Raw genomic sequence first — 26,053 nt, 5'->3', positions numbered from 1 at the left:
CTTTTCAGAGTTCAAAAATGCTTCACATAAAGCATTCAAAGGTTCTTTGATGCAAACCATCTATTGCTTTGATATCAATTCTTTTGTTCTATGTTTCCTAGCTACATGAGATTTCAATGATGCTTCTTTGAGAGCATGCAAATATTCTTTCTAGCTAAACATGACAACTAGGAGTAGCTAGAAAAACATTCAAAGAGTTCATCTATGAGAGACTTTATTGTGTTGTGTCTACACACTTTCGTTCCACCTAATCTTTTCTTAAGGGCTATTGTTAGTGTTATAATCTTTCCATTCCTAGTTCATATTTTAAGACAAGGTAGCATAGATTGTTTTCAATTGAGACTTATAGTTGTTTTATTGCAATCCTACATGCTAAATAGCAGTTGCTATACTAGTTGACCTCTCTTACATGTTAAATTGAGTCTTCTATTGTAGCTTTACCACAAATAATAATCAAATATATCTTTAGATTTTTTTTGTATTTAATATTTTTATTCACTTACATGTTTACCACATGTGAGCTAGACTAATATAGCTCTCACAAAAACCACACCCCTCCAATTGATCTTCAAATTTTGATGTCAACTAATTTCATGAAGTATTAATTTGGGGATTATTAAACTTCATATAATTGTTGGATATTGATGTGAACATATTCCTGTGTTTTGGTGTTGCACAGAGTTGTTTTTATGATCCGGTGTTTGTAGTGAGTTGATCTAGTTGGTTTATCTACTTGGGATGCTGAATCAATTAGAGACTTTATTCTTTATTGATTTCATGATGTTTTGTGGATTCTAGTATGGAGGTTAGTTTTCAATGTTCAATGATGCAATGTTTTTATGATTGATCTATTCTGCTCCACTATGATCATATCTTTTCTTGTAGATTTGGAAGAGTGTTGGAGATGTTCATGTGTATCATGATTTGGTGCTCCACAAGCTATCTATTTTTCCTGAGTTACTATTGTTGGGTGTTGTTGACTGTTAGCATGTCGATCGATGAAGATTTAAATACGTGGTATTGGTGTAGCTATTATGGATGGTTCTAATGTGCTTGTTGGTGTTTCTTCATAGTGTCCTATTTGTTTTGATGGTTCACATTGATGATTGTGTGCATTCTTGAAGATCTTATGGGTCCCTTTATTTTCTACGTGTTATATGGCATTTTCGATGGTGTAGCATGTTGTGGTTGGTCTTGGCAAGAATTTTGGTTTTGTTGAATGTTCAAGGAGTTGATCTAGGTCCACAATATGTAATCTATGTCAATATATTAGTTTGGTGGTTGATTTATGTATCATGTGATATAGTTTTGTAATTAGGTGTTGAGGGTTTGCCCTACATTAGAGTCAAGGTTGATGATTTGTATAAATAGGTGTTATAATCATGTAATTTCGACATGGGAGTTGTGTCTGCATTATCAGAGTGGTGTATGCATGAATAAACAAATTCATCCATCAGTGTGGAGTATTGAGCAGAGATTGTTGCAAGGAATACAAATGAGCTTAATTGGATCTATCATTAGGCATTAGTAGATGCTATTCTTCTAGTTCATCTTAACTGGATTGTAATCTGAATTTCATTATAAGGTAGTGAATCTTCCCTAAGGGTTGGAGCCTTATGGGTTATCATATTTTGAGCAGTGAGCTCTAGGAAGTGTTCCTGAATGCATGTGCATTACCCATTGTAATATTCTCACATACTACTGTGGAGTATCATCTTATTGTGGGTAGGATCCCACTGAGGTTTTTCTCTTAACTAATTTTTCCAGGTAAAAAATCTTGGTGTTATGTATGTTGATATTATTGTGTTTATCTTTGTTATTGATGTTGTTGATCAAATCTGAGATTGAGCTTAAATTGTTTAATCTAGTGAAAACTGATTCAACCCCCCTCCTCAGTTTTCCTTTATTGTTATTGTCAACAATGATACAAATTCTACATACTCTTCAAAGATATATTTCACTTGTCTTAAAATTTATTTATATCAGGACATTGTTTTTTATGATATCAATATTTACTTTTCTCACAAAAAATTATTATTATTAAAAATTATTGCAATGGCGGGAAAAATGAATTAATAAGAGATCAAAAGGAAAGCTTTTCTTCCTCCAAGGAGAGATGTAAGTTTCACTGCAGATTTCCCTCCAAATACATTTCCCACAATTACATTTAAACAAAGAGGGAAATTCACTAGATCCAATCTCTTAGGAAATAGATTGAATAGTAAATGAATTGAAAAGGAACATGACAAGCTAACCCTTCTTTTAGAATTTGAAAAATGATTATTGAATTATGCATTTTGAGACTAAGTGTAAAAGTAGAAAATAATTGATTATAACTTGAAATAGAAATGTGGGATGAAGTTGTGCACCTTGTGTGGGATGTAAAATTCATCTTCTATTAACAAATTAATCAATTAGAAACAAGGGAAATCACATATCCTAATCATAATTTAACAAACAATACAATGAAATAACACAATTAAGAAATAGGAATTATAAATCATCAAATCAAATCAAAAACTCCCTATTCTACGACTGCATAGAACTTCCATTTCTCTTCTCCTCTTCGTGGTATGATGGCTCTTAGATGTTGCATTGGTAACCTGCAAGTGACACAAAGATTCAAAGTTTGTGATTGTTGAAAATGGAGATTGGATGCTCAATTTATAGAAAATTGAATGAGATTGATTGAAAGGTGGAACCAATTGATCAAGAGGTGTGAACTCGGGTGAGTTCAAATGAAAATTGATAGTTGAACTGCCGATTGTAGGGGTGGAACTCAATAGATTGAATAGATCAATTGAGTTAACTGATTGAGAAAAAGCTGACCGAAGCAAGAAAAAGAATGATTGCAGGAAATAAAGAGGATGACAAAGAAAGCTTAATTTAGAAAAAGCTAACTAAAAGATGGAAATAGAAGTTGAAGAGATAAATGATTTAATTAATTAATTAATTTAATTAATTAATTTACCATGTGCTTGCATTTAGGTTTAGATTATTAATTTAATCTTTGCATGAGATATTATTCAAATAATTGAATTTATTAATTCAATTTAGCATTTGAATATATTTAGAACTTGACTTTCATTTTCAATTTGATTTTTGAAATCATGCACATGTGATTGAATTTGGAAGAAATTAGAAGAATATGAAATTAAATGAAATTAGAATTTGGGGGTTTCAAAATGGAAGAATTAATTAGCTAATTAAATAATTTAAATAAACTATTTAATTATTTAGAAATAGAATTTAATTAAATAATAAAGATTATTTAATCAATTAGAGGAATAATTAATACATGATCAATGAGACATTTTTAGATGTTTGCATTTGCCCCTCTTTGTGACAATGTTGGAATGACTTTGTTTCAAAGAAAATAAAAAATCCTACCCTAGTATGCCCCTGTGATACTTAGGGTATTAATGCCCCCTCGAGAGATTGTTTGTGCATTAAAGATATGAATGATCTCTCAAAAAAAAGAAAAGAATTTGAGATGAAAGATAGGAGAATGGTTAGAGATAGAAATAGGTGATATGAAGATAATATTGAGATAGAATATGAGAGAATGAACCTTAGAATGAAATAGAACAATGTTAGATGATAGAAAATGATTAAGAAAGAGACGATGAGAGAAGAATCAGAAAACTAGCAATAAACAGATGAGATGAAAATGAAAATGAAATCTAATTAATCATGAACCTATGTCATTATTTATTGCGCAATATATATTCATCACTAAGCCTTATTATTGAACAATGAAGCTTAGCACATCAGGGTATAAGGAACCAAGATGTAAAGATATCTCATTGAAGAAACAAACACGTAGCAGATAAGGAGTGAACCCTCCATTCTAGGAATTGTGTTAGGGGTCGAGGTATGTGTGGCAATTTCACCTTGATGTGAAGGCTCTTATCACAGACACCCACTAGAGCAATTTCCCTAGAATTTCATCGATTCACACCACAAACAACAAAGAAAGAAAAAGATAATGCCCATCATAGCTCCTCTAATCACTTGTGGACATCCTTGAGTAGCATAGGAACAATATCTGTCGCCAAATGATAAAAAGATAAAGACTCACCCGGACAAAATTGAGCAGCTATACTGACCTTGTGCCTTCGTTCTCAGTTGCTTGATGTGATGGTTGGTAATGTTTGATCTCAAAAAGTTGCAGACCCCATTTAAGACTGACCGGTCTGATTTCGAGTGTATCCTCTTCTGTTTAAGACAAGATAATGATCATGTTGATATGGATATGATACGATTGATAAGACAGTTTGATCAATTGATTGCAGATGTTTGACTGGATAGTCGTATCCTTTGTTAACTTCATGCGAAGTGTTTGCTGGATATCTACTAGGGTATTTGTTTCTCACAAAACATTTTATTGCAAGTTTTTCTGATTGATTGATTTTAGTTCTTTTCCAAGAGCTTTTTCGATGTTTTTGGTTTATGTGGATCGATATTTGAATGTTTTTGGTTAGATGATTTTTTCAGGACTTTATCCAATTTTTTTGGATTATGAAGGATTGTTTTGCAGATGTTTTTGGTATTATTTTTTTTCTTCAGGATCATATTTGAATGTTTTTGGTTGATTTTTTTAGGATCATATTTGAATGTTTTTCATTCATTTAGATTTTTCAATGTTTTTGGATTTTGTTGTTTTCAATTTTTTTTTGGATTTTGAGTTTTCCACTATTTTTGGATATTTTTGAAGGATGTTATATGATTTTTGGATTTTTTCAGCACTTTATATTATTTTTTGGATTTTTTCAAGACTTTATCTTCTTTTTAGGATTTTTTCAGGACTTTATATGATTTTTAGGGTTTTTTTAGTACTTTATCTGCTTTTTAGGATTTTTTCAGTTATGCCCCCTTTGTGTAGACCTATATGAGATGAAGATCTGTAGAATGTATGTGGAGACAAATGAATTTTTGACATGACCTATGTGAATGCAAAATGCATGATGAAGATGCATTTCTTATTCAAACAAGGTTGACTATGTTTATTTTTGCATTTGTAATACACCAATTGAAATGGAGGTGCAAAACATTTCATAGATAAGTAGTCAATCGATCTCTAAGGCCCTTCAGAACATTCATCTCAACACACTTAGTGACTAGGATTTACAAATGGAGATGTGGAAAACTTCTCCATTGGTTCTTGAAACTTTGATCTTCTTTTGCCCATGTGTATGTAAATGTGTTAATTCCCACTCTTGTGTTCACTAAAGATCATTAGCATCCTATATGACTAGCTACATGATTTTTCTAACTTCAAAAGCATCCCGAATAAAGCCTCGCTGCTAGCAAGCCTTAAGAGCTCCGACGAGGTTAGAGACTATAATTTCTCAAATATTGCTCCATTTCCAGTAGGCGTTCATAGCCCTAATGGAGTTACTTGCATGCTCCCTTAGTCAAGCTTTTTGCCACACTTGTATGCATGATATTTCAGTTATATATCATTGCTCTTTTTGCCTTTAGATGGATATTTGGCTTTTTCTTTTCATTTTCTTTCCTTGACTTGTAAGTAATGAAACCTACTTGGATGTGACAATTACTGCAGCGCTGAAGTAGAATATTAGATTTTTCACAACCATAAGTAAAGCGTCGTCACAAGGTAATGTTGTAAATAAATGAGCTTAGGACCTCAAAGACTTCATGTCTGAATATCTAAGAAAGGAGACGACACTTGCTTCTCTTGAATGCAAACAGATGATAAAATTGGTTAGTTGCCTTGTTTTATTGATTCTCTAATATGAAAATGCAGAAACAATATGCCATGAAATCTGTGAATATGATGTTCTTGAAAAAGAAACTATATGTAATGTAGTGTTTTAAATGATATGATATGCAATGTAGAAAGTAAAACCTAAACTACACAACCCTTAGGTATAATATCATGTAGGTAGTTCATTGGTCTTTGTTTGAAGAGTCGGATGAAGATGTGTTTTCCAATAGGATATAAGGACTCAACTAAGTGTATATGTTGAACATCTCCAATGTTGATTTTCTTTTTTTTTGGATTCTGTGAATCATCAGAAGGAAATCTAGCTCTGGAATCCATGAATTCAGCTAGAGCCTTATCAGTTTCAAAGAAATCCAACTGTGGTAGATTCTCTTGCCCCCGATCTATCAAGTGTGGGTGTATGAGATAAATTGGTTTCAAAGTTATGGCATGAGTGGGTGTTATGCTTATTTTTAATAGTGCACTTGAAGAGGATGATGAAGTCAACTAGGTGTTGATCTCATTAACTGGTGTTATGCTTGTGTTTGAACAAGATGATGAAACAATTTTTGACAAGTTGTTTTGTGTAGTATGATCTCGATTGGTGATTTCATTAATAAGGGGTGCATGAACAACTTGTATATAGGGATTGGGATCACTAGGAGAAATGGTAAGTTTGTTTGAGAGGGAATCTTGTGACAAACATGGAGGACTATGACATGGAGATGAAGGGATGGAGGGACCTTGACTAGGATTTGGAGAAATAATGGGATCTTGTTTAGGACATGAAGGTAAAGGTATGATTTGATCTTGGTTTGTAAAGGGATTATTATGAAGGATAGAAGGGATGTCTTGATCTTGCTTAGGAGGTGGATGTTGGATGGGACTTGAAATGACACTTTTTTCTTGAGATGGAAGGGTTTGATTATGAATGGAATAGAAAAGAGCAAGGGGATCATCATAAGATTCTTGGTTGGTGAGATCTTGATCAAAAATTGGGTAGGATGGAAGAGGTTGTTCTTGATCTTTATTTGTTTCAGGGTTCATTTCTTTTGATTTTGGACCATCCTCTTGACACGGAGAAGAAGTTTGGAAATTCATGGGAGATTATTGGAATGTTTCAACATTTTGGCTTGATGAAAAATGATTTTGACTAAGATCCTCAGAATCATGAAATGAATTAGATTTGATTTGTACGATGGATAGTGATTGGGAGGTTGTGTTATTAGATAAAGATGGCATGGATTGGTCTTGCATGACTTTAAGGAATGATGAAATGGTGGATAGATATGGTTGATTTGGGATTTGTTTGAAAGGGATTTGATTTTGGTTGAAAGGAGTACTATTTTGGGTGAAAGAGGTTTGATTTCGATTGAAAAAGGTTTGATTTTGGTTGAATGAATTTTGATTTGGACTTTGGTTGAAAGGGGTGTAATTTTGGTTGAACGAGATTTGAATGTTGGGTTGATATGAATTTTGATTTGGACTTTAGTTGAATGGGGTTTTATTTTGGTTGAACGAGGTTTGAATGTTGGGTTGATATGAATTTTGATTTGGAATTTGGTTGAATAAGGTTTGATTTTGGTTCAATGAGGTTTGAATGTTGGGTTGATATGAATTTTGATTTGGACCTTGGTTGAATGGGGTTTGATTTTGGTTGAATGAGGTTTGAATGTTGGGTTGATATTGATTTTGATTTGGCCTTTGGTTGAAAATGGTTTGATTTTTGGGTTGAAAAAGAAGGTTTACACGACTCTAATGTTGGTTGAACTGAGGTAGGAGAGATTTTATTGAAGAATGAAGGTTGGAATGTTTGAATGGTCTCACCAGAAGAAGAAGATTGGCCTGATATTGATCCCCACATGGTCATCACTTCTCTCATCATCTTTTCTAACCAGCCCCTATGGTTGTCAGGACTAGCCATGTTTGTCACTTGTTGCAAACTTTTGATTTGTTGAGATAATATTTCTATGGATGGCGATGGAATAGGAATGGAAGGGATGAATCCTCCACCTTCCCTATAAAATGTATAATTCCAATCCATGGTGTTTGCTTGTTTGGTTTAGACCTAGGATCACAACATGTAAGATATTTTCTCCATTTCTCTGAATGTGACAATGTTTAATTTGTTGAACTTGACATACTTGTTTGAGTTGAGGTTGAGTTTGACTGATCCTTTGATTGTGTTTTGGACATTTGGGATATGAATTTCTAGGATGATTATGCAAATGATGATGAACTAAGATAGACATATATGAGGTCTAGACAAGGACGTATATGAGGACTATATAAAAGACACAAGATGATAATGGGGATGTAGGTGGGGACCATGCAATGACTATGGATGATAATGAAGACATGAATGAGGACTATGCAAGGACTTTAGGATGATAATGAGGACATAAGTGAGGACTATGCAATGACTTAGGATGATAATGAGGATGTAAATAGGGACTATGCAAGGACTTAGGACAATAATGAGGATGTAAGTGAGAACTATGCAAGGATTTAGGATGATAATGAGGACGTAAGTGGGGATTATGCAAAGACTTCCTAGGGTCACAAGTATGTAAGGACTTTAAGGTTTTTAGTTTCAAAAATGGACTTTGTTTCTAGTAACTTCATGTATATGACAAATTTTGTAGTTTCCCAAATCTGAGAACAATTACTGGTAGGTATGTATAGCCAACTGACTCAATTTTCATACAATCTCGAAAAATTTGGAGATACATGGGATAGGGCCTGAAATAGCCCAAGGGACTGACTCAATATTGGTCTAGCAAATCAATACATAAAAAAGAACAAAATACAATCTTATGCTGGATAGTGGACACCATTCAGTGAGGCCCCTACGAAATATCGAGACAAAATGAACAGATAGGGAGTCTAGCAGCACTGGCTCCACTCCACAGCACACACTTCTTGGGCATGCCAGTCTCTCTTACCCCAAAGATCCAAGGATCTTTTAGCCAAGGGATTCATGTATCATAGTGTAAGGTACATGAAGGGTATCTATGGTGTACAATCCGCACTCCTAGAACCACTAAATGTAGGATTTTTGGCAACTAAATTGGTTCTTAGTACTAGGTTTTGAGGGGTCCTGATCCAATGATGGATTGTCAGAGGAAGCCACTTAAGGCTTTATTTGAGCTTATTGGTGCAAGGAAGGCCCCCACATACGTCGAATTCACTCAACACTCTAGCTACCTGACCAGTATATTAATATAGCGACTCAAAAAACCCACTCAAGAGTATGTTGGGAAAGATGATATCCCCAACACATCCCAATTCAAAGTACCTTTGTGGGGTGATGAAATCCCTAGTCAAAGATACCCCTCACTACGTAGAAAAAAAGAAAATTTGGATGTTGTTGTCACCTTCCTTCTTTCTCCCCAAAGCCTGATGTCGGGTAGAAAGTCAGTGCAACTGGAGGTCCACCCCAAACAAAATGAAAAGTTCTTTTCCCTTAAGAAAATGAAAAAATGATTTAATCTAATGCAGCCTGATTCACTTTCATTTTATAGCCCAAATTTAGGTGTTAGATCTGCATGTGCATCTCAATTTTAAATAGCAAATCCAAGTATGAAGGCATACATGTTAATTTTAACCATTTGTTAATTTTTAAGCACCAAAAACCAATTATGAGATACACGCATGTCAATTTTAGCCCATGTTCATTTTAAACACCAACAACGAAGTGTGAGATTATCCATGCATGTCCTTTTTAACTGTTCTTGATTTTAAGCTCTAAAAAATTGAAGTGTGAGATTATCCATACATGTCCTTTTTAACTGTTGTTGATTTTAAGCACTAAAAATTGAAGTGTGAAGTGTGCATGCAAAATTACTAATCTAATCCTCTCTGCGAATCTGCCACAAGCTGCAAACAAAAGATTTGTACTAAAATTAAACCAACAAAAAATAGAAACTCAAAACTTGATAGAGGCGATTGTGTAATACTACCTGAGCGATTGTGTGATACTTACAAACCAAACACGTAAATCTGACAGATCGAATGTGTAAATATGACACACCGAATTCATGACAGTATCTGGTCGATTGAGTAACACTAACAGGTCAATTGCATGACAGAATGTAGACAACAAAAAGAAAAAGAAAAATACACGAAAACTAAACCCGATCAGGAACCTGCGAAACCAATTGAGAAGCTCTAGCCAAATCCCTCATCATCCATTCAATAATCATTAGATCATATTTAACTGTATAAGAAAGAACTAGTCTATTATATCTATCTAAGGCCACTTGTTCTTTCAAATCCTGTATCAATTTTTCTACTTGGAGAAATTTTTGATATCATTTGGCTTCTCTCCTTTGTTGTTTCATCCTTCTTGCACCTGAAATCTTGAACTGAACTTTTCTTGCCATAAACAATGTTAATCAAATTATGAAATAAAAAGAAATTTGATCCCAGATTAACTAATTTTAAGACAGAATTAAACAAAATAGATAACAGATGGAAGAAAAAATTAAACAACAAAGCTTCCTGTGAATGCGTGATCCCAAAAGGGTAATTGCGTGATCTAGACAGGGCGATTGCGTGACCCTATCTAAACAAATGCGTGACCTGAAAGGTTGAATGCATGATCCTATCTATGTGATTGCGTGATGATGTAAGATCGATTGTGTGATGGAAAATCTTTTCTCAAAATTTGTGCAACCTACAAAAAAAATGAAAAATCCGTACAATTTTCAAAAATCACACAGAACACAGAAAAGGTTAAATTGTTGTCATTTCACATCCGGTTCACCAAAATATGGGATGCAAAATTCATCTTCTATGGACAAAGTAATCAATTAGAAACAAGGGAAATCAAGAATCCCTATCCTAATCAGAATTTAACAAACAATACAGTGAAATAATGCAATTAAGAAATAGGAATTATAAATCATCAAATCAAATCAAAAACTCCCTATTCCATGACTATGTAGAACTTCCATTGCTCTTCTCCTCTTCATGGTATGATGGCTCTCAGATATTGCACTGGTAACCTGCAAGTGACACAAATATTCAAAGTTTTTGATTGTTGAAAATGGAGATTGGATGCTTAATTTATAAAAAATTGGATGAGATTGATTGAAAGGTGGAACAGATTGATCAAGAGGTGTGAGATCAGGTGAGCTCAAATGAAAATTGATAGTTGGACTGCTTATTATAGGAGTGGAACTCAATAGATTGAATAGATTAATTGAGTTAACTGATTGAGAAAAAGTTGACTGAAGGAAGAAAAAGAATGATTGGAGGAAATAAAGAGGATGACAAAGAAAGCTTAATTTAGAAAATGCTAACTGAAGATGGAGATAGAAGTTGAAGAGATAAATGATTTAATTAATTAATTAATTTAGCATGTGCCTGCATTTATATTTAGATTATTAATTGAATCTTTGCATGAGATATTATTTAAATAATTGAATTTATTAATTCAATTTATCATTTGAATATATTTAGAGCTTCACTTTGATTTTCAATTTGGTTTTTGAAATCATGCACATGTGATTGAATTTGGAAGAAATTAGAAGAATATGAAATTAAATGAAATTAGAATTTGGGGATTTGGAAATGGAAGAATTAATTAGCTAATTAAATAATTTAACTAAACTATTTAATTATTTAGAAATGGAATTTAATTAAAAAATAAAGATTATTTAAGTTAAAGGATTAAATCACAATTAATTAAATAATAAATATTTAATTAATATTTAGAAGAGGGTTGAATGATTAGATGATTAGAGATAGAAATTGAATAATTAGTAACTTATTTAAATAATAAAGATTATTTAATCAATTAGAGGAATAATTAGTACATGATCAATGAGACATTTTTAGGTGTCTACACCTTGATTTGGCTATAATATATCGAGACGAAGCTTCCCTATGAATTTGAGAAAAAGTCATCAGGACCATGTTGAAAGTGCACACCGTCCTCCAAAAAATATGCAAAACAAAAAGGGTTTTTCCACCTCTACAAATGGAGTCCAAATATTCAAGAACAAATGTGCACCTGCAACCTACACATAGAAATGAGAGGAAAAGGGAGTGGGAATGGGGGTTTTCCTTTAGGTCAAACCCAAGTTTTGGAATTAAGCAAATGATGAAAGAAAGTACTTACAAGTAAATGTAAATAAAAGACTAAAATGTAAATCACCTCAAGGGAGGTTGCAATGGAGATATAGATAGAATGGCTTGTATGAAGTTGAATATTGAAAGTGATCTCCTCTTCAATGGTTGAATCCTTGACTTGAATGCAACACCTAGCCTTGAAGGGAGACTTGAGATGCTCAATGCTTGGAAGGGATGCTTGAATGCTCTTGAATGCTTGATTTATTGAATGTGTGATCTCATGTATTAAAACCTATGCAAATGTGAGGGCAAATTAAACTTATATACTAATAACTCAATAGTTAATAACAAAATTGGTTTGACAGCAAATACTCCAAATGACTGGCAAGAGGTGATACTGGTTGAAACAGAGTGCAACTGGTAAGACCCAAAATAACTAAAACAATCATAAACTGGTCACTCACTAAGCTTTCCTCTTAGCTCAATACTATAGTACCATTACACCCCCATGCATGAACAAGTAAACTATCATCAGATCTTCACAATAGTTAGTTCAATATGTTTTATAGATAGGCATAAAACATAGAACCATCATATGCTCAACAGGTAATAACAAAGTATCACACATGACACACATATTTTCACATGGAAACCCAACTGGGAAAAACCACGGTGAGGATGAATACCCACAAGCTTCTTTTGAACTCTTTAGAATTTTGCTCTATTAGGAGCCTTGTCTGGTTAAAGACATTACAATAGGTTCTACTAGGAACCAATCCTGTTAGGGATCACCCAGTTAAGGGATGGCTACAATACCCGGTTAAAGGTAAAACCTGGTTAGGGTTACCTTGTTAGAGGATTTCAAGAACTCAATAGCTAAAGCATCTCCAGAGCTCTATAGCTTCCCAGAACTCATTAACTTTGAGTTACCCTATTAAGGGATTTGAATCAAGCCAGTTAAAGCTACCCTGTTAAGGGATTTGTATCAAGCCGGTTAAGGCTACCCTATTAAGGGATTTCACAACTGTTGAAGTGGTTAAAGATCAATAGGAATTACAATGATCTAGTAAGAACACTCAATGCTAATGTAGATCCATTTTGGCTCCTCTTCACCTTCTACACATTCACTTTGCAGGTATCCCTTCTCTCCTTTGGTCTGGCAAGAATCACGTATCACTTCCCTTGGATAAACACACATAACTTTTGCCGACAACCTTATTAAGAAACACAACATCAAACTTATAGGAAACAAATAGGTCAGTAGCAAAAACCCTAAACCCTAAACCTATTAGGTTAAGCAATTCAAGCAGTTCAATCCTGATCGTTGAATCATACTACATTAAATGCAACAATCTTGAATCGATCTCAAGACATTCTCCATCGTCCATTATCCACCAATTTCATGGCGGCTGATAACCCATCATGTGTTATCACCATTTGACAAACTTCGCACATTCCTGAGGTAGATAGGAATAGTCTTCTTCATGCAAGATCCTTCACGCGCACAGGGCTTATGTGGCAACACAATCTATTCTTCATTATACTACTAACTCATCACACAAATATCACCGATTGAGTCACATAGGCTTAAGATACTCCAACCAGAAATCCTGTAATGGAAACTACCTACCAACCGGTAGCCATACAATGCTTCCATGTGTCAGTTACCATAACTACATGTCAGTTCACCTTGAGCAAATACACCGCTTCACTTTGGCATATATACCCGTTCACACATATACCAATTCTCTCTTCTCACATATCACATATGCCGGTTCACTTCATATCACATATTGACATCAATGACAACATACAATATCATTATGTCCTTATACCGGTTCATATAATGCCAACATATACTTATCAATTAGGGTTAATTTACTGATTTTTTGTCATAGGCTGACACTGGGAGAGTTTTTCCACTCAATGTACAACTACCAATGCAAAATTTGGAATCTCCTAGCCCAAAATAGGGTAGGGGATAGAGGTTCCATGCCCCTATTCTAGGAGAACATGGGCTCCATGCCCCTGTCCTAGTGGGGATAGGGGCACCACGCTCCTATCATATCCTTTTTTCTAGGATAGGATGCATTTTAGACAATGCGGAGGGCAAGAAAGATGAAGTTTCAGGGGCTGAGGAAGTCTTTGGTCTTCAATCAGGCTAGGGGATTTAGTTCGCATGCATGAGGACCTTAATATGGTCAAAAATTGCTAAGGTTTCAATTTAATGACACTACATTTATGCCCACTTTAGCGGGAGTATAAGCGTACGCCAATACTTCCGATAAAGTACAAGGAAACAAGATTGAAAAACTTCTACAATGTCAAGGAGGCAAGATACACCAATCCCCCATTGGACTTAGATCTTATGACATTGATTGACAATGTAAAAGGGAAGATCAAGATTGAGAAGCATGACTACAAGTAGCAAGGTTTCCCTCACTATGAGTCATGAAAATCAAGGATACAAAAATTACAAAGAAAAGCCAAGTTCACTAAGTAACTTTGAGTATCAAGAAGAAAAATATGAGTGGAGTGTATGCCCCCATGTGAAAGAGATTGTGAACTCCTTGTTGGGATCGATTTATTTAAGATGGGATACACCCAAGAGAGAGAAAAGAGAGGGAACATGTTATTGCAAGGATTTAGCCCCCAATCAAGGAATAAACCCAAGGATAATGAACACAAAACACAAAAGATAAGGTAGTTTCTCTTTCCTCGAGGTTAGTATGATGTATAATAATTCATGTATATAATATATATATGTGTGTGTGTGTGTGTGTGCATATAATAATCATCATTCCCTAAAGGAAGGAAATGTTAGATAGTTCAGATAACCAACAGACAATTGAGAAGGGGGGTGGGGGGGTGAATCAGTTGTCACAAATTACCAGAAGCATTAACAATTAAAACTTTAATATTGGAACCCAAAACAATAATACCGAAATAGTAGTTATCCAATTAAGCATAAACAATAATCATATAATAAAAGACATCCACACAACACCAAGATTTGTACGTGAAAAACCCAGTAAAGGGAAAAACAATGGTGGGAAGCCTACCCATAGTCAGATAATACTTCTATAGTAATTATGTGAATTACAATGAAGGGGCCTACACTTGTAGGAAGACCAACATCCTAGAGCACATTGCTCATCACAAAATGAGCCTCACTAACTACATATAAATCCAGACTGCAATCTGAAGAAGAGTTCAACTGCAAAATATAGAATCTCCTATGTCGGAGTATAGTTCTAGTTAAGCTTAATACCCGAGGACTAAATCCTCTTACAAACCTAATTTGATCTTCAATGATCGACCAAATCCTCTTCCTGAATGATATTACATTATTTCCACATTATATTCCTCGACAATGACCTCTTAGAATAACCATGATGATCTACAATGAGATCTAACATCTTATTTATACAAACTCTAGACCATAAACAATCAGGTCGGCCACCAGATAATAAACCAATTACATAATTACAATCCATGTCGGCCTATGCCAAAACAAATAATATCCAACACATAAGACATCCCAAAAATAAAACAATAGGTCTTATCCACATGTTACATTAATGTTAGTCCATAACCTAGATCATCCAGGACAAAGTATAGGTCCACACGCTTCAGCAATGATCTCCAAATGCCAAGTCTCGAACATGATCACCAACAGTATCCTGAAACTCCATCAAAAGTTGCACCAACACCAATTATGCAATGCATCAAAGATCTCTACCAAAAGCTCTACGGGTGGAACCCTCACCTGAACTAGAAACCAATCTTCTAAGTATGCAAGATAGCATCCAATCACCAGACTGAAACTAGCTGACCAAATATGAGTATGAGTATCATGAACAAGCCAATTCCATCACCAGATTATGCTAGAGTCTAGTGGAGCATGCTAGATCCAAGTTATAAAAAAAATAATCAACCTACTATGACCAGAAGGGTGTCGGTAAAGCATCCAAATAGTTAGTATTGACATCAATGACAAAATATCAATGCAACACATAATCAATTCCACCAAACAGACAATAGGAATATACCTTGGAAGAAAGGGAACAAAAGATGTCTTTTGAGTAAACATGAAAGAGACCAAAAGAGATCTCAATTCTTTGCATCATCCTCTAGTAGACATTAAGGGGAAAATAGAAGACCAGGGATACACATAGAAGAATAGTCACAAAAGAGAAAGAAAGGAGAGAGAGAGAGAGAGAGAGAGAGAGAGAGAGAGAGAGAGAGAGAGAAGATCTACAATGCTAATGTTGCTAATCTAGGACAACATCCACCTCCTGATATTGTTGAGTACTATTTTCAGAAGGTGGTTAACATACCAGAGGAGCGACATTAAGAATAGTAGCTGGATATATCACAATTCAGCTAATTAATGTTTATCAACATAAACCTATTCAAAACCACTATCAGAAGCATTAAGAGTTGTATTTCCATCATGAATAACATTTTCACCAATTTATTCATCAAGATTTATAGAAAGAGGAGCTCTCACATGAATAGAAGTAAAATCATCACATGTTTTTTGTAATTTATGTTCAGGCGATTTAGGTTCAATATCTTGCTTAGGAGAAAAGGGAATCATATCAACTATTGGAGTTTTGGGAGATTGAATGTTTAGAGGAATGACTTCACGAGCTTAGGTACGATGTCTTTATCGGTAGTCTCTCGCACAATGATTTTGTCGAGTCTTAACGGAAGGCTAAGAAGAAGGAGGAACATTTGTTGAAGGAGGAATAGTCTCCTCTTTGATAGTTGCAGGTTTGGGTTGAGGTCTTTTAGGTTGGACAAGATGAGAGGTAGGCCTCCTCTCTCTATAAGAGGAAGGAGGTGGAACTACACCATATAAAGGAGAAATATTAGGTGTAGGAAGGAGATCGGGTCCATCATGGGGAGGTGGGACATGTCTAACCTTTGAAGGAATATTGTTATTCTTCTTAGGAGAAGGAATAGTTACATCCATAGGAATAGGTTGAAGATCTTCCTTAGGAGGAAGATTAGTTCTATCCATTAAGGGAAGAACTTCATTTGAAAGAAGGATAGGAATGTCAATTGTTGGGGATCTAGGTTGATTTAAGGATAATATCATATATTTCTTCCACTTTTGGTAAGATTGAAAAAGAGCATCTCTCCTTGGTGGAAGAGATTGAAATTGCTTAGGGGAAAAGAAATCAATAGGAACACCTGGCCTTCTTTTCGATGGTCGAAATAAGATATGGTTAACGGTTATGATTTATCCATTGTGAGGAAATTTTAAACACTTATGAATAGGAGATGCAATAGCCTTCATGGAAGATAGCCAAGGGTAGCCTAACTTCATATAGAATTGCTTAGAAGAAGGAATGATAACAAAGTTGACATCCATAGATTTAGTGTGAGCTTCAACAGGAAGGGTGATAAATCCAATGGTAGGACAAGAGAATCCATCAAAAAACTTCAAAACCACATTAGTATCATCATAAATTGGTTTATGCAATCATAAGGTGAAGAGATACTCCACAGTGATGATATTAACCATGAAAGATGGATCAATAAGAGCACCACAACAAGGTATGTCCTTAACCTTTGAAACTATGTATAAAGGGTCACCAGGTGCTTTAATGGTCCCACTAGGGTCAAATGTAATACAAGGATCCTTAGGTGTCTCTTGTTTCTCTACCATATTCACTAAATTTAGAGTTGTGGAAGTAAGATCAAAAGGAGAGAAAGAGGTATGTTCAATATCAATCATGTTAGAGGTAAAAATCTTAAGATTCTAATTAGGAGGAGCTACTAATTTGTTTCCCTTATCATTCACACCTGACATAGATATAGTATAATTATCAATCAAATCTCGAATCTTAATTTTCAATGCAAAACATTTCTTAGTATCATGACCAGATTGATGATGAAATTGACAAAATGAATTGTTATCAAAACAAGGGGATGCTAAACTAGATGGATCAACCGGATTTATAGGAGGAAGTTTTATAACATTTATTTGCAAAAACTGAGACATAATACTATTTAAAGATTCATTGAAAAGAGTAAATTGTCTTTCTGTTTTGAATAATTTAGAAATAGGAGGCACACCTATTGTGGCATTCACATTGTTGTTGTTGATGGTATCATTGAACTGTTAGGGTTCCCACAGATACTAAGAGTGGGGGGTGAATCAGTATCTAACCGGTAATGAGATTTTCTTAAGACAAAACATGCAGAACATAAAGTAACAATGTACCGGTATGCAAGAATTAATGTAATAAATAGAATCAAAAACATCCACATGAAAAGAACACCATAACACAAGATGTTTTACAAGGAAACCCGGTGTGGGAAAAACCTTGATGGGATTGGTGACCCACAATATTCACTTACTAGCCAATAAGAGAATATTACTTACAATAGGGGCTTGCACATGTCAGAAGGCCAACTGCCTAGAGCACACTGCTTAGTGAGAAGTCACACTGACTTACAATGGGGATTAAGCTAATCCAATATTCTGTACTACTTTACAATAGCATCTTCAATGCCAGATTTAGTACCGGTTCTTTCTCTATTCTTTACATATACCCTTGACCTACAATTTGCACATTAGATTTGCCTAATAATTTCATTTATGCTCGCTTCCCTATATATCCAAATGTCTATAATGATCTCCTTTATATACAAGAGTCATTTTACAATTTTCCAAGTCAGCTTACAATAATAAACAAAATATTACATATCAAAAATCCTGTCGGCCTCTGTGTTGGTATACATCTTTTCTTCTGTGCCGGTGCTAGTGCCAGTGTAGAGTGGTCTTGTCGATGTTGGTGCACTGTCTTGCTTGAATAATATTTTGCTGGTAGAATGTTTTGTTAGTGCCATAGGATTGCAAGGTTGCCATCAATGACAAAACCTTCAATCACACACAATGTCTCATTGGAGTGTCCATATGCCAACAATCTCCACCTTTGGCATTGATGGCAACACTCATGAGAAATTTCAAAAAGATGTCCAAAAATGTGTAGACCAAAAATTTACCAAAATAAATGAGGGACTCCCCCTAAGCATATGATCCTTGTGTTTTGAATTTTCTCATCCTACTACTCCCCCTTTGGCATCAATGACAAACGTTGTGAAGATGTTAGTAGAGTTTGTAGTTATACCGGTCCATAACCTCAACCTTGTAGTTGGGTAGTTATTATCTGAAAAAGATCGCCCAAAATTAAGTTTATACTATCCATAAACTTTTTGCTATCTTTTATTGCTGTTTCAGTTCTCTTCACAGTGCCGGTGAGATGCTGCAATTGCTCTGCTAGTGTTTTACTTCCCAGTGTTAATGCCTCTAAGATTTCCTTCTATAGAGATGCTAGATAATCCAATCTTGGACTCAGTTTAAATCTCAAGTATTTTGCCTTATTTATTATTGTCTCTTTCTCTTTCTCCTGTTTAAGTAATTCTATCTCAAAATTTGCTAACTTATCTTCAAAAACAGATAATGAATCCGGTGAGTTGACAAAATTGTCAGCAAGCTTGTTCATCTCTTCCTGTGTCTTGCTTATCTTCTTGTCTACACCTATAGTCAGGAAGTTTGTTTTGCATGTGTCTTTGTATAGGTTTTTGTACTCTTTTAACAAACTACATAGTTCCAGTAGAAGTGTGTCAAAATCTCTATTACACTTCTTAATTCCTTCCTCAAAGAATTTTTGTTTCTCCTTTTCTACAATGTCCTTTATAGATTCTACCTTTATTTGCTCAATATTTTTAGAAATGTATTTACATAGTGTATCCAATTGTCCTAAAGAATATTTATTATCTATATTACAATTAGGAGCTATTGTTTTCAAAAATGGGATTGAATCATCTATTGCTTTGTAAGCTTGTGAGCTATAGTCATTTATTTTCTTGATGGATTCAAGTAATACCTCAATCACATTTGTTGACTTTGATGGTGACCCAACAAACTGAGTACCGGTGGAAGTGACCATGCTTGTATTGACCTCTGGCAGGTCAATTTGTGTCTGCATTTCCTTTAGCACTAGTTTTCATGCTTCATTTCTTATCGGTGGCATCTATTCTGGAGCCTTTAGCTCTGTCAGTTTCTCTGTTTGTGCTTTAGATTCCATCTTTTTCCCTGTATCCACTACTGGTTGCTCTGTATTTCCTGTTACTGAAGGCTCTTTGGCTATATCTAATTTTTCACTTGGGTCTTTATCAACTGTTATGTTGATCTTTTGGGTATCAACATTTACAGTGAATAGGACTTCAAGATTTGTATTTCTATCATCTGTATCCATGCTTTTAGCTAAAGGTTGGTTTGATTGTAATTTTTACAGGTGGAGGTAGGTTATCTTTAACCTTTATTTTTGGAGGTCCACCAACTTTCCCTTTCCCTTTGTCCTTCTGATATACCTTAATAGGCTTGGGATTCCTATATTCTTCTTATTTTTCTTTTTCAACCAAAAATATGTCCCAACCATCTTCTGTTTCCTCTGAAACCTCTGTAACTCTACCTGCCATCAGTAAAATTTGTCGGTGTGCAGTGGAAAAAATTGTCTAGTTAGCTTGAGCTATCAGATCATCAATTTCTTTTGGGGAGTTTACCAGATATACTACAAGTAGTTTTTCTATTTTTATTTTCTTGTCCAGTTCAACTACTCCTTGCCTTCTAGCCTCAAGTCTTTTGTATAATTCATTAGGAATTTCATTTAAGACTTGCACCAAAAAAATTTTAAACATGTCCATGTGTAATATTACACTCTCCTCAACTTACCCTTCCTCATCAGCCGATAGGGTGTCATAAATTTTCCCTATGTTCTTCAGTTTTCCTTCCTCTGTGATCTCATTTAACAAAATGTCTAGAGGTGCCGAGTCAGTTTTTGCCTTTTTCTTTTTCTTAGGGGTCAGCTTCTTTTTAGGTGTGAACTTTCTGACCAGAGATCTTACAACTTGTTGCTTCTGCCTTGTCCTTCTAGGTGAAGGAGTGGTTGCCGGTGAGGGATCTCTTTTCCTAACAACTCTTTTACAAGTTGCTGGCATATCTCCTTCTGAGAAAGTACCTACCGGTGATAGATGAGCTTCAAGTTGTGGGGCTGCCAACTCATCTTCAGTTATGCTAGTTTTCTTTAATATATCTTCCTTAATGGCTTTTGCTTGTCTGGATCCTTTCCTCACAAATGCTTCTACCTTTTTCACTCTTTTCTTTGATTGAATTTGACTTTCTATGGTTTCAACACTACCAAATATTTCTTCTTTAGGTTCATTGGGGGCTTCTAGAAGTGCTTTGGCATAAGTTTCAACTATGTGTTCATCTGTTTCATAGCCCATTTTTGTTACCCAAGTTGTCCTGGGGATGACTGCTTCCATCCATATTTCATCCTTTTTTATAACAAAGCATATATCATCTTTGTATTTGTCTACAATCTTCTGTGATAACCTTGTCCTTTTCTTCATTTTTGTTTTTAGTGCTTGGAAAAAGTCATGAATGATGTTTTCCTTATTGTCGCCCATGGTGTTGAACAGTTATGTCAGTTGCTTTCCTACCAGTATGTCATATCCGAAATCATTATATCCTATACCAGGAACTTGTTTTGTTATATGAAGCATTAGACACACTAACAGATTCCCAAATTTGAAGGTTACTTTCTTATCCGTCTTTATCTTTCCAAGGTTGTCTATCAGTTCATCCTTTAGCCATTCATAGATGTTAATTTTTTCATTGTTGGTTATTATGTCATAAGCACTCATGATGCATAAACTTGAAACTGAGTTGAGTCTATTGGCATGAGTGGCTTTGTAACCTAATATCATGCTTATGAATCTCACATTTGTATCCTTTACATCATTAACCCTTAAAGATCTTTTATCAGATGTTGCACCTATTAGGTCAATGACTAAATCATTTGAAACTTTCTTGTTTTTATCTGGTCTTTTACCAGTGACCGGTAACCCTGTGACAACCTTTACCGCTTGCTTGGTGATCTTATGAATTTTATCTAACTAGAAAAATTCTCCATGAACTCTGCTTAATATTATCCTAATCACATCCTTAGGAAATTTAGGAATACTAAGGATTTTTGTGAATCCTAGGGTTTCAATGATTTTGTGTTCAGCTTTGATATTGTCGGTATCATCGCATATCTTAGTTTTGTACATGGTTTTGATTTCCTCATCTCCTAGCTCTTCAATATTGCAGTGAATATATATTCTAGGGTCTTTAGCATATACAACACCTTTAGGGATTTGAGAGAATGCACCTAAGGTATCATCTTTCTTTGCTATTTCAGGGACCAAATGAAATATGGGCCTAGGTCTTTTAATTACTTCCACAACAATAGGGTTTGCTATGTATTCAATTGTAGAGGAGGATGCCATGATAAAATACCTTTTTCTATCTTGGATGAATTATTGCTTGGAGTGTGCTTGCTTCTTGCTCGAAATGTCTTAGCTCAAAAATCTTCACACTCTCTGAAAGTTTGAAATCATGGTGAAATGAAATGGAGCCAAAACCTTATTTTATAAAGTCTTTTTCGCTACCTACCACATTAATTGCTTGTCGGTAATGTATTAGCTTAACTTTATTTGCCGGTAATGAGTGATTTTCAACTTCTTTTCTCTAACCGAGGGAATAATAGCACGTGTCATTTGATTGCCAAACCCTCAAGATAATTTTCTTCAATTAGATGAAGAACTTCCTGTGGCTGGAGCATTGCTCTGTCCTGCTAGTGGAGCATCACATTGTCCTGCTAGTGGAGCATTTGTTGGTTCTACCTGTGGAAGAGTATTCCCAATATTTAGATCAACTTTTCTAATCGATTGCTTTGAGAATTCTTGCTTAACCTCTTCAACCTTTTCTTTACCTTTCAAGCTAGTATTTTTGTTGTCTACTAGTGTACCTTTACTTCTACAAAATTTAGCAATATGACCAATCTTGTTACATGCATAACAAGTTACATTATTTTTTTGAACAGCTTTCCCATTACCTATGCCGGTTTGTGTTCTGCATTGATTTGATAAATTTCCAAATCTTCCACAAACATAACATCTTACATTCATTCTGCAGTTTTCAAAGTTATGACCAACTTTGTTGCATTTGGAGCATTGACCAGTGGGAGGATTGATATTCTAATAATTCCTAGATCTACATTCATTTGCCCTATGACCATATTTATTACAGTTAAAGCGTTTTCCATTGAATTTATAGGTATTAGGAGGTCTTACCAGTTTTTTGTGATCCTGGGTATTTGTAGTACCGGAGCTTTCTCCAACTTCAAATCCAATTCTAGAAGTGTCACCTTTGGGTCTTTGATTCTTCAATAAGGTACCAAGTTCTTCTGAGCTTTTCTTGAATTTTTCTTTGTGTTGATTTGGAATTTCCAATTCCCTTTCCAAGATTTCTTTTTGTCTCATTAGTTCATTTGAGTCATTCTGAGTATGCATCAGATCTGTCTTCAACATGTCATTTTCATAGCTAAGTCTTGTGTTCTCATTTGCTGCATCACTTAGTCTTCTGGTCAATTCTTCTTCATTCTTCTTTCTGTCCTCAATCTCTTTGCAAAATCTCATAGTCATATCCTGCATTTCATTTTTTGTTGTCATGATCTCTTGTTTCAACTTGCTTATTATATCATTAAGTGATTCCTTTTCATCATTCTCATTTTGCAATTTTTCACAAAGTTCTCTTCTCTTATTTCTTGTAACAGTAAGATTTTCTTGCAGTGCCTAAATGATATCCTGAGATGCTTTTAAATCATCTTTTCATTTGATATTTTTCAACTTTTTTGTATCATAATCAGTAAGAGCTCCTTCAAGTTGCTTCATCAGATTTTCCATTTTTGCCACTGTCAAGATCTTCTTGAAGCTGTTAGGATTCTGAAAATAGAGGACCAAGCTCTGATACCAATTCTTAGGGTTCCCACAGATACTGAGAGAGGGGGGTGAATCAGTATCTAACTAGTAATGAGACTTTCTTAAGACAAGACATGTAGAACATAAAGTAACAGTGTACCGGTATGCAAGAATTAATGTAATAAACAGAATCAGAAACATCCACATGAAAATAACACCATAACACAAGATGTTTAATGAGGAAACCCAGTGTGGGAAAAACCTCAATGGGATTTGTGACCCACAATATTCACTTACTGGCCAATAAGAGAATATTACTTACAATAGGGGCCTACACATGCAGGAAGGCCAACTGCCTAGAGCACACTACTCAGTGAGAAGTCACACTAACTTACAATGGGGATTAAGCTAATCCAATATTCTATATTGCTTTACAATAGCATCTTCAATGCTAGATTCAGTAACGGTTCTTGCTCTATTCTTTACATATACCCTTGACCTATAATTTGCACATTAGGTCTACCTAATAATTTTCTTTATGCTCGCTTCTCTATATATCCAAATGTCTATAATGATCTCCTTTATATACAAGAGTCATTTTACAATTTGCCAAGTCGGCTTACAATAATAAACAAAATATTACATATCAAAAATCCTATCGGCCTCTGTGCCAGTATACGTCTTTTCTTCTATGCCAGTGCTAGTGCCAGTGTAGAGTGGTCTTGTTGATGCTAGTGCATTGTCTTTCTTGAATAATGCTTTGCCGGTAGAATGTCTTGTTGGTGCCATAGGATTGCAAGGTTGCCATCAATGAAAAAACCTTCAATCACACACAATGTCTCATTGGAGTGTCCATATGCCAACATGAACTTGATGAAGCCTTTTTTTGGTTAGAACTTCACAAATGGTTGTTGAACACTCTCCCCCTTATCACTCAGAGTGATAGGAGTAGATTGCTCCATTTGACTCAACTAGTTGATAATTATGGAGTGTTGTACACAACTGCAAAAACAAAGTAAACCCAAACAAAAGAAGCTTTTCGCAAATTAGAAATGAAAATTCTATAAATTTCATTATCAGGTAGAGGAAAAGAAATTTGAGCACACAGATGCTTATATCTACCAATGAAATCAGTCACTTTTTCTTTAACGCCTTATTTACAATGCATTAAATTAGTCAAAGTAATTTTAGAACCAATGTTGTTTTGAAATTGTTGAATGAAAGAATTTTCTAGTTGTTGAAAATAAGTAATAGAATAAGAAGGCAAAGAGAGATACCATTGTAAATCCTTATCTCTTAGTGTTCTTGTAAATAATTTTCTAAGCAATCTTTTATCATAAGAAAAATCAATACACAATGTTTGAAATGTTTTCACATGCATAAGAGAATCACCTTTTCCATTATAGAGTTCCAATTGAGGGACCTCAACATGTTTATGTGGGACAACTTTAACAATATCAAGAGAAAGTGGGCTCACAACATCAAATGTGGGCATACTAAACTTGGATTGACTCATGGAAGCAAGTTGTTGTTGTAAGGAAGACATGGTTTGAGAAAGATTGTTAATGGTCACTTCGATAGAAGAATTGATGTTAAACATGGTTGATTGAGAAGGTGGTGTGACATTATTGAAAGCAGGCATTGAATAAGGTGGTGGGACATTGTGATTAGTAGGCATAGGTGATGATTTATTAGGAAGAGGGACACTTAAAGGAGTAAAATTATTGAATGAATTTCCCAATTGTGTCACATTGATTGGTTGAGGGATAATAGGAATAATTATTGAACAGATAGATAAAGATGGAGGATTAAACGAAGAAGAAGTATTTCCCCCATGAATAATTGTTGTAGGAATGAGATTTTTAGTTGAAGTAGCCATGGTGTTTGAGGTAAAAGTAGGAACACTAGTCATAGGAGTAGTCAAAGGAATAGGAGAATTGATTTGTGGAGGAGGTTGCGAGTAACCTAGGGTTTTAGAACAACTCTTTATAGGCATTGACTTTGAATCATGCACTTAAGACCTTCAATTAAAGGAAGAGCTTCACTATTAGGGTACTCTTGGGACATCCATTGTTCAAAGTTATCCAATTGATTATCCAATTTTGAAAGTTGATCTATGGAAATTCTAGTCAAAGCTTCTTCTTCATCATGGGATTCATCAATTGGATAGATAGGGACATGATTACGATTGGAAGAATTAGCATGGTCCTCATTAAAGAAGTCACTCAAACTATGCTCCAACTCCTTGGTAATTAAACCTTGTGAAGCCTTAATTCTAATACTTCTTCTAATGGGGATAGTATAGGTAGGACTAATAGTGGTAAAACTCATGCACTAAAGGGAAAATTTGAATTTTGAATTATAGGAACAAATCTTGCAAAACTGAATAATGCAAAATTTGTGAAAATAATAATTAAA

The 26,053-nt window shown here is 34.8% G+C and overlaps 1 protein-coding gene across 1 annotated transcript in view; it reads left to right on the top strand.

The window, feature by feature from the left end:
- Positions 1-26,053, top strand: part of LOC131036495 (probable caffeine synthase MTL2) — a 61,699-nt gene that overhangs the window by 17,916 nt on the left and 17,730 nt on the right. The window lies entirely within an intron of this gene.

This window comes from Cryptomeria japonica, chromosome 5, assembly GCF_030272615.1.
Source record: "Cryptomeria japonica chromosome 5, Sugi_1.0, whole genome shotgun sequence".
NCBI classification, from domain to species: Eukaryota; Viridiplantae; Streptophyta; class Pinopsida; order Cupressales; family Cupressaceae; genus Cryptomeria; species Cryptomeria japonica.
Note: the sequence above shows the minus strand (reverse complement) of the source record. Positions and strands in the feature narration are given on the sequence as shown.